Source organism: Triticum aestivum, chromosome 3D (genome assembly GCF_018294505.1).
Source record: "Triticum aestivum cultivar Chinese Spring chromosome 3D, IWGSC CS RefSeq v2.1, whole genome shotgun sequence".
Classification (NCBI taxonomy): Eukaryota; Viridiplantae; Streptophyta; class Magnoliopsida; order Poales; family Poaceae; genus Triticum; species Triticum aestivum.
Window position 1 is genome coordinate 92,238,104 of NC_057802.1, and position 9,160 is coordinate 92,247,263.

At 43.5% G+C, this 9,160-nt stretch overlaps 1 long non-coding RNA gene and 1 pseudogene across 1 annotated transcript; one reads left to right on the plus strand and one right to left on the minus strand.

Annotated features, from left to right (window-relative positions):
- The first annotated feature begins 1,222 nt into the window (after positions 1 to 1,222).
- On the plus strand, positions 1,223 to 5,028 carry LOC123077643 (receptor kinase-like protein Xa21; annotated as a pseudogene).
- Positions 5,029 to 6,666: 1,638 nt separating this feature from the next.
- LOC123077644 (uncharacterized) lies at positions 6,667 to 8,933 on the minus strand. The gene is made up of 2 exons (XR_006436752.1): positions 7,704 to 8,933; positions 6,667 to 7,113 (listed from the first exon to the last, which is right to left on the minus strand). It is a non-coding gene; the product is annotated as an uncharacterized lncRNA (long non-coding RNA).
- Positions 8,934 to 9,160: the final 227 nt, after the last annotated feature.

Consider the following 9,160-nt stretch of genomic DNA (forward strand, 5'->3'; position numbering starts at 1 on the left):
CATCGGCTGGCGGAGGGCCAGATCTACGGCGAGCGCGCGAGCGAGGAGGCCGTGGCGGTCATGGCCGCGGCGAAACCAAATTTCGTCGCGGAGCAGCGTGTCATCTACGATGTCATCCGCGCTAAAGCCGCTGCTCGGCAGGAAGCGGCAGTCGCGAAGGCGCAGCTGCAGGCGATCGCGGAGAACATAGCCAGCTGCCCCTCCTACACGCTACCGACAACCATCAGCCGGCCCGGTGGGACGAGACAACCAAGGCGCCATCATTTTCCTCATGGACCACACGTCCACCGGCGACAGACAAGGCGCGGACTTCTCCGAGGACAAGTAGGCCACGGGAGGCAGCGGGGCCTGGTATCCCATGTGGGCTGGTCTATCTCCCATGTTCTACTCTTCCGCGTCAAAGACCGCACCTTCACTTCACCGGTCTTATCGCTGGTGCTCATGAAGACGGCGGAAGGAGGACGACACAGGCTTGGACGCCAGGCGCCGCCGTAGGATAGGTTAAGCGGTTTTTTTTTCTAAATGTTCAAAATGTAATTAATCCGCCGTGTTTGTATGAAATCCATCATATTTGTACGAAATCTGCCCGTGTTTGTATGAATTTCATCCGGTCTGTTGAAAAATAGTTTGAAATGTATGCGGCTAGCATTGGATGGTTGCCTCCTGCATCCATCTCCACAGACTGATTCCCCCTGTCCGCGGACGGATGTGGGAGGTTTTTTACGGGTTGCCATTGGAGATGCCCAAGTACTCGCAAAAAAAATTCACTGTATAAGCACAACAAATGGCATGAAACCGACGGCTCTAAGCACGACAAATAAACAGGTATGTTCCTCTAGTCAAGCCTTTTCTTTCTTTCCGGATTCCACACGCACTCGTGGTTCTCTCCTATCTTCGGTCTCCGCCTCATGAGATCCATCCTTGCTTCGCCATGGTTCCATCACAGGTAACGAAAAAGATGCAAGTTTCCTGTTGCCAGGTCCAACAAGAGAACAACTGGACAGATGTTTCGAAGATTCCAAAAAGTCATCGGTCACTTCTGATTTGGAAAATTTCCACGATCTTTCAGACTGAAAACGAATAGCATGAAACCGACGGCTCTAAGCAACTTGCCTCGAATCACTATCTAAATTCCCTGCAACAAGAGGTAATGAAAAGGAAAGAAATAACACTATATAAGCACAACAAGCTTTAGCTAGTCTGCAAACCAGCCTTTGTTTGCGTCCCTCTTTGTTTGCGTCCTCTAAACATGTCAATCCTCGTAGTCATGCAGTTTTTCATGTTTGCCTCCCTTTGCCTCCCATGTTCGGCCAACACCATGCATGCAGCCACTGACCACCAAGCGCTCATGTCATTGAGATCTGTGATCAAAGAAGATCCGTTCCAAGCACTGAATTCATGGGGAAACCAGTCAATCCCTATGTGCCAATGGCGCGGAGTGGCCTGTGGCACGCGCGGCCACCGCCGTGGCCGTGTCGTAGCACTGGATCTTCATGGGCTCAACCTTCTTGGCACCATTTCCTCTTCCATAGGTAATCTAACTTACCTCAGGCATTTTGGCCTCCAAGAGAACCGCTTTTATGGTACCATACCAACAGAGGTTGGGCATCTTGTACAACTCAAGTATCTGAATGTCAGCAGGAACTCCATCGGCAGGGAGATCCCGCCGACACTGGCCACTTGTGTTCAGCTTCGAGTTATTGATTTGAGGCACAACATGCATAAAGGCTCAGTGCCTCGGGAGTTGGAATCCCTGGATAATCTTGAGGTACTGGCTCTTGGGTACAACAACCTTACAGGAAGTATTCCTGTGGAGATTGGAAACCTGAAAGCCCTGAAGTATCTTCATCTGAGAGCAAACATGCTAGTAGGAGAAATACCAATGGAGATTGGAAATCTTAGAAACTTGACCGATTTATATCTTAATTTCAATGGTCTGTCAGGTTCTGTTCCTGCATCTCTTGGAGGCCTCCAGAAATTGCAGATTCTGTATCTATCGGGAAACCAGCTCTCAGGGCTTATTCCACCTTCCCTAGGAAACCTCTCATCTCTACTAGTTCTAGATGTCCAAAATAATGGCCTAACTGGAAGCATCCCTGAATCGTTAGGAAATCTGAATCTCCTCAACGTCCTTTCTCTCACATCTAATAGTTTTACAGGCTCAATCCCTCACACTCTTGGAAAACTAAGTTCTCTCGTTGAGTTTTATCTGAATGGGAATCAACTCGAGGGTTCTATACCACCTTCTGTCTATAATCTTTCATCCCTCCAATATTTTGTAGTGGAAGTCAACAACCTCAGTGGATCTGTTTCAGATGACTTGGGTAATAAGTTTCCACAACTGAAGCAACTTAGCATAGGCCATAATCAATTTCATGGGTCCATCCCAGAGTCTTTGTGCAATGCTTCGATGCTTGAAATCGTTCAATTGGCTCACACCTTTATTTCCGGCGTAATACCAAAATGTCTTGGAGCTAATATGAAGAGCTTATTGGTATTGTTTCTCCAATCTGGTCAGCTAGAGGCAAGGAATGACGCTGATTTGGACTTCATTTCTAGCCTGACAAATTGTAGTATGCTGCAGTACCTAGATCTAGGCAATAACAAACTAGAAGGGGTGCTACCAAATTCAATAGCAAATCTTTCCACAAACTTAATAATTCTCGGCTTGGCAAACAACATGCTACGGGGAAATATACCTGAAGGAATTGGAAACCTTGTCAACTTGCAACACTTGCACTTGGAAGATAATTTGCTACATGGAAAAATTCCTGAGTCGATTGGCAACCTTGCAATCCTGGGTGAACTATACTTGTCAAACAACAGTTTATCTGGACCAATTCCACCAAAACTTTGAAATCTCACAGCATTAAACAGACTCGTCCTCGCCCAAAATGTGCTTACTGGCCCCATACCATCCAGCCTTAGAAGCTGTCCATTGGAGACACTAAGCCTACAATTCAATAAGCTTGTTGGTCCTATACCAAAAGAGATTTTCCTCATATCGACACTATCTGTTAACTGGGACATTTTCTCCAGAAGTTGGTAATCTAGTGAGTCTTGGATATCTGGATTTGTCTGACAACAGGATATCTGGCTTAATTCCTGCTTCTCTAGCTCAGTTTGGAAGTTTGCAGTATCTCAGTATGGAAGGAAACCTACTTCAGGGAACAATTCCAGCATCAATGTCACAGATGAAAGGCCTTCTAGTTCTTGATGTTTCAAGAAACAACTTGTCCGGGGACATCCCAGTCTTCCTCGCGGACATGCATGGGCTCGTTACCCTGAACATGTCATTCAACAATTTTGAGGGTGAAGTTCCAAAACGTGGATTATTTCTGAATGCAAGTGCAGCTCTGATTGAAGGGAACTATGGCTTATGTGGAGGTATACCACAATTGAACTTGCATCCCTGCTCAAATCATACACCCAAGAAGTGGTCTCACAAGCTTGTCATGTTGATCTCAGTAGGCAGCGCAGTTTTTTGCATCATCTTAGTACTATTTGCACTATTTGCACGACGGAAATTGAGAACGAAGTTTACAAAGACAAGACAGGTTCCATCACTCCATAGTGGACAGCATATGAGGGTTACCTATGCTGAATTAGTGAGAGCAACAAGTGGTTTTGCTTCTGAGAGCCTCGTAGGCACAGGAAGCTTCGGCTCTGTGTACAAAGGAACAATGATGAATGGAGATCAGGAAGTGATTGTCGCTGTGAAGGTGCTCAACCTCCAGCAGCGAGGGGCATCTCAAAGCTTTGTTGCTGAATGTGAGACTTTAAGATGCATCAGACATCGAAACCTTGTGAAGATATTGACTGTCTGCTCAAGTATTGATTTCAGGGGTCTAGACTTCAAAGCTCTCATATTTGAGTTCATGCCAAATGGAAATCTTGATCAATGGCTACACAGCCGTCTCCTGGAAGATGGGAGCCATGGGGTGCTCAGTCTCACCCAAAGGATAGACATTGCCATTGATGTAGCTTCAGCACTCGAATACCTTCACCACAATAAGCCAGTGCCAATAGTTCATTGTGATCTTAAGCCAAGCAATATTCTCCTCGATAATGACAAGGTTGCCCATGTGGGTGACTTTGGACTTGCAAGGTTCTTGCAGCAGGATGATACTAGCCTCCCAGAGATATCAAGTGGCTGGGCTACAAGAATGGGAACAATTGGATATGCTGCCCCAGGTTTGCCATTAACCACTGATGTTCATCTTTTATGTACCAATTTCTCATTCGAAACTAATTTCACATACATTTCTTTTCCAGAGTACGGTCAAGGAAATGAAGCCTCGGTCTATGGTGATACCTATAGCTACGGAATACTGTTGTTAGAGTTGCTCACTGGTAAAAGGCCAACTGATGGTGAGTTTCTGCAAGATCTAAACTTACATAGCTACGTCGAGATAGCACTTAGAGACCAAGCCACCAACCTGGTCGATCTGTGCTTATTATCTTCACTGGAGGAAGGGACAAAAATGCGAGCTGCATGCATCAATTTAGTTCTGCACATTGGGATATTATGTTCGAAGGAACTGCCAACTGATCGCATGCAGATTGGGGATGCTACGAGAGAGCTACTGGCGATCAGAGATAAGTATCGCATGCACCTATTGAGTAAAGGTGGGTCCATCTAAATGCTTGATGGCCCTCGCTTCATTGTGATCAGTATTCATCATAGTACATCAAAACAGAAGGTGGTGCAAGCTTTTTTTGCTGCAATTCACTAGCCAACTAATATGCCTGCCTTCTGAATGGAATTTCAACATGATATGGTAATGGTTTGTGAAGGATGGAAGCCGCACAATGCAATGTATCTAAGTCATCGGGCCACCAAAATTCTAGTTAGAACTTATAGTGTAATTGGGATCTTCTTTATGTTAATATATTTATCGTTAAAAACACATCATGTTTTCTCCGTTCCTATCTTGAGGCAAATTTTTGGTAGTTACTGGAGAAGTAAGAATATTGTGTTATCATTGAAGGGAGACTTGAAATTTGTTTTGAAATTTTGATGTTGTAGCTGGATTTTAAGTATCAGAAATTCTAATTTCAGAACACCCAATGTGTTGTATCACTAGGCAGACGCTCCGACCTCTGCCACATCACACACACTTCTATTATATATCGACAAAAGAAAGTATATACCGACAACGCTTGTAATGATCATCAACTTGGAGATTTATACCTTAGAAAAAGCTTGGAGATTTATGCATGAGTTTACAACGCACATTGTGCACTACGTGCTCGAGTGGATGAGGAGACTGGTGCAGAATATGTGTGTTGTATTCTGGGATTTGGTTGACTCTTGACTAATGTTTTTTTCTGTTATCTAAAATGGTTGTAGGGTGAACTAAGCATAACTTAGAATCTGTTGTAGGATCATTCAAAACAGTATGCTAGTACCTTAGGAAAGAGATAATAATTTGACATAAAGATTTAGGGACAGACGAATGAAACAATTCAGAGTAGGATATTAACAAAGCTAGTTGAGGCACTTTATATTTATTGGTAAGCCTCCTTAATTGTCAATATATCATGTACTGAACCATCCAAGAGCAACAAAAGGATTTCGATCTAGAGTTAAGTATAAATATTTGGTTTGGCCGGCATATAGTAAGCATAAAAGGCTAAGCATTTAAGCATGTTTTAGCAACACTACAAGTTCTACACATCGTATTAGTACACTTTAAACAAGACAGTACTCGGTTAAGCGTGTTCCTTGAAAACAACCGTAGCAATCTTATCCTACTGAACGGATAGGTTTACACCCCAAAACATCTACTTAAAAGTAGAAACATTCTAAAAATAGCCATTACTTAATAGGATCATGCAGCCTAAGTGCATGGTTACACAAGAACATGGAGGAAATATGATCACTTGTGCCGATTACAAAGGTCTAACTGGCCAACTACAGAACATGAATAGATACCCAAAAAAACAGAAAGCAGATAAAATAATATATTCTATATTAGAAATTTTCACTAACCTCAAGTAAGTGATGGTTAAATCCAAACTGGGGGTGGCCAGTTCAATCCTGAATTTGAACTAGGGGGCGATAACTCGATGAAACTGCCATCTTCCATATTAAAAATAACAACCTGCCTAAGACTAAATCTGTGACAGTAGATATAATCAAGCAAGTCATCCGTGTGGTAGATGCTATTGGGAACCAATGCAGGAAAGTCTTTCACTGGGAGAAGGAATGAGTTGTTGAAACCAATGAACATTGCATGATCTTGGAGGTTATTTGTTTCGATAATCTTTTGTTCAACAAAATCAATCTTGTACACGAAAAACTTGTTGCCAACCCATTCTGTTCTCCCATTCTCCTTATTATATTTACCATGTCTCCATATCTGGAAAAAATCTCCCCATGGTGCTTGAACAATATGTCTACTATGTGCTTGGTAAGATATGATTGACTTTAAAATGACTTTTACTTCAGCAGAAGTTCCATTAAGGTCAATAGAATCTACCTGACCCTCACCACGAACACCATAAAACAAACCATCATTGTTGTTATACAGAATATCTTGATATTCCCAGCAATTTCCTTTTCCACCAATCCAAGTCCATTTGGCGTCCCCAACCCTAGCATAAGAGAGTTGATTATTGGGCAATTGTACTCGGAGTACTGTGCAGTTTCCTTGGGAGGGATTGCAAGAAAGAACTGTTGGAATTGATCTCACGGTAAACAAACCAAGAGAAAAATAAGGGAGACAAAGTCTCCACCCTCTCACGAGTGTGCCTTGATCGGGAGCACATATAACAACTTTTGGTTCTGGTCCCATGTACCCAACACACACATATATAAGGAAAAAAAGGGGGTTTTGTTACTGATAACAGAACCACAATCAAAGCCTCCTAACTGCCGATCCTAAACGTGTGGTGAGGTACGTGAAGACCATCGACCACCACCGGCCGCCGTGAAGACAGTGCTGGCGGTTTCCTCCTGCCATCGGCAAGGCTCCTGGAGCAGCTGCTGCATCTCCACAAGTGCCTGCTGCCATCTACGTCACCCAGGTGGTGTTGCCCTTCTTCCCCAGGCATGTCTTCACTGTCGGAGACCCCAAGGTGCCGCCATGGGCTATCTCCTGCTGATCCCTGCCAATCACGGTTAGTCACTACTATTCCGCATAAGAGGTGTTCTAATCACGAGATCAAGATCATGGGTTAATTTAATCTAAAGGAATTATGTCTAACATTGGTATCTAGAGCAAGGTAAATCTCGGTTAGAACCCTAACTTGGCTTCTGCTTAATGTAATTACTATCATGACGTCCAACTGTTTTTGGGTTATTGCAAATTGGGTGAAATTAAGATCTAATGTTGTTTCTGTTAAGCACCTAATGAGGCATGTTTACATGTCTATGCCGCAATCCGAATGATCACCCTTTTTAGCACTAATCGCTTTCGGTTAATGTTTAAAGCCTCAAGATTATATATTTTCGGCTAACCATGTTTAAGCCCATTGTTTTCTGTTAAAGATGTTTAATCAAGTTTAGTGATCATTTTATCTGTTAGTTGCAATTAGCTCTATTTGCGGCTCAAATCTCAGGATGTAAATCAGGAGGTGATTGGGCAAACTAATGAAATCCCCAATATTCCCAATCAACCGAAACCCAAACCCTAGAAAAATTCCCCAAACCAGAACGCGAAAGCTGAAATTGAGCGAAGAAATGGATTGGCCTTCACCTAATGACGTCGTGCCGGTGCTCTCCTTCGGGATCCCGACACCGGCGACGCCGCTGTCTCACGGGGAAAGAATTGGCCGGCCACGCCGCCCTTATGGACGCAAACGCCGTGTGGCCCCTGTGCCGCAAACGTCGTCGTCTACTCCCAAAGATCAGGCGCCGGCGGTCGCCTCCCCAACTCGCCGTCGAGCGCCTCGTGCGCGTCGCCGGCACGGACTGCCTCCCAGCGCACCATGAGGTCGACACGGCTAGCACCGTTCGGTGGAGGAGCGCGCGGCCTTGAGCCTGCAGGCACGCTGCTCCGACGAACGGGGCTACCGCACCGCCATGGCCGGCGTGCCTTGGGTCGCCGCCGGGATCGCCTCTCCTGTGGAGCCGTGGAAATCGGGGGGAGAAGGGGAAATGAGGCTAGGGTTTGACCCAGTGCCGATTTTGCTCGAGCTCGAGCTAATCTGGCCCGTCGATTCCACCGGACGGTCGCGATCGACGCGGAGCTCAGGGCGTCTGCTGGCGCTTAACCCTGCCAAATGAATAAGTGGGCTACGACCCAACTTATTTTTTTTAACGTTCGGTGCATTTTCTCTGCTAGCCCGAACTTTTAACGAGCAGTACAGTCCGAAATTGAAGTTAAGTGCTATTTTTTTCAGTGCTTTTCTAAATTATGATTATCCTCAAAATGTTTTTTGCACTGTTATAAACTGAAAATAGCCAGAAAAGTTTTCTTGTAAATCTAACTTGAGTTTTCTGAGTGGAACCTACAAGAATATTTTCTTGGAAAATTCATGTGCCCAAGGTCATGTAAAATAATGCTAATAATGATAAAGTTTTCTTAATGAAAAACCTTGGGTAATTATGGGCCAGATTATGTTCTTTAAAAAAGGTGCATTTGATGTATGTTACTTTTTTTTGGCAACAATGTATTAATTGCCTGAAGATATGTTAAGATCGTATATAAAATTTATCGTAGGAAATTTTATCTAGAGATATTTATGTGTGGTCATGTTAATGTCATTTTATGGCAATTCTTAATGATGGTCGTACAATGCTATTTGTTTTGAAGATATTTTATTTAGATTTTTTTTATTGTGAAATTCGTATTGAGGCAAGCCTTATGGCATCTCTTAATGATGTGATCCGTACTAATGGCTGAGGCCACCTCACAAAAAAAATGTTAATGGTCGCATTGGTGGTTTTCCGCGCCACACTATGCACCTAATAATGTTGGGCTAGTGTTCTCGTTGAACAATACTAATGTCTTATGTTGTTACCTTTTTTATTAATATATGCATTATTGAAATAAGCATAATGACCCGAAATGATGTTGATAAAATTTGCTAAAGCACATGTCATTTACTTGACATTTTCATTTACCAAATATTACTATTTGGTGAATCCTCATGGTATTTGATGTACAAATTTTATCAACTGTAAATGTTATAATATATTCATCGTGTTCAC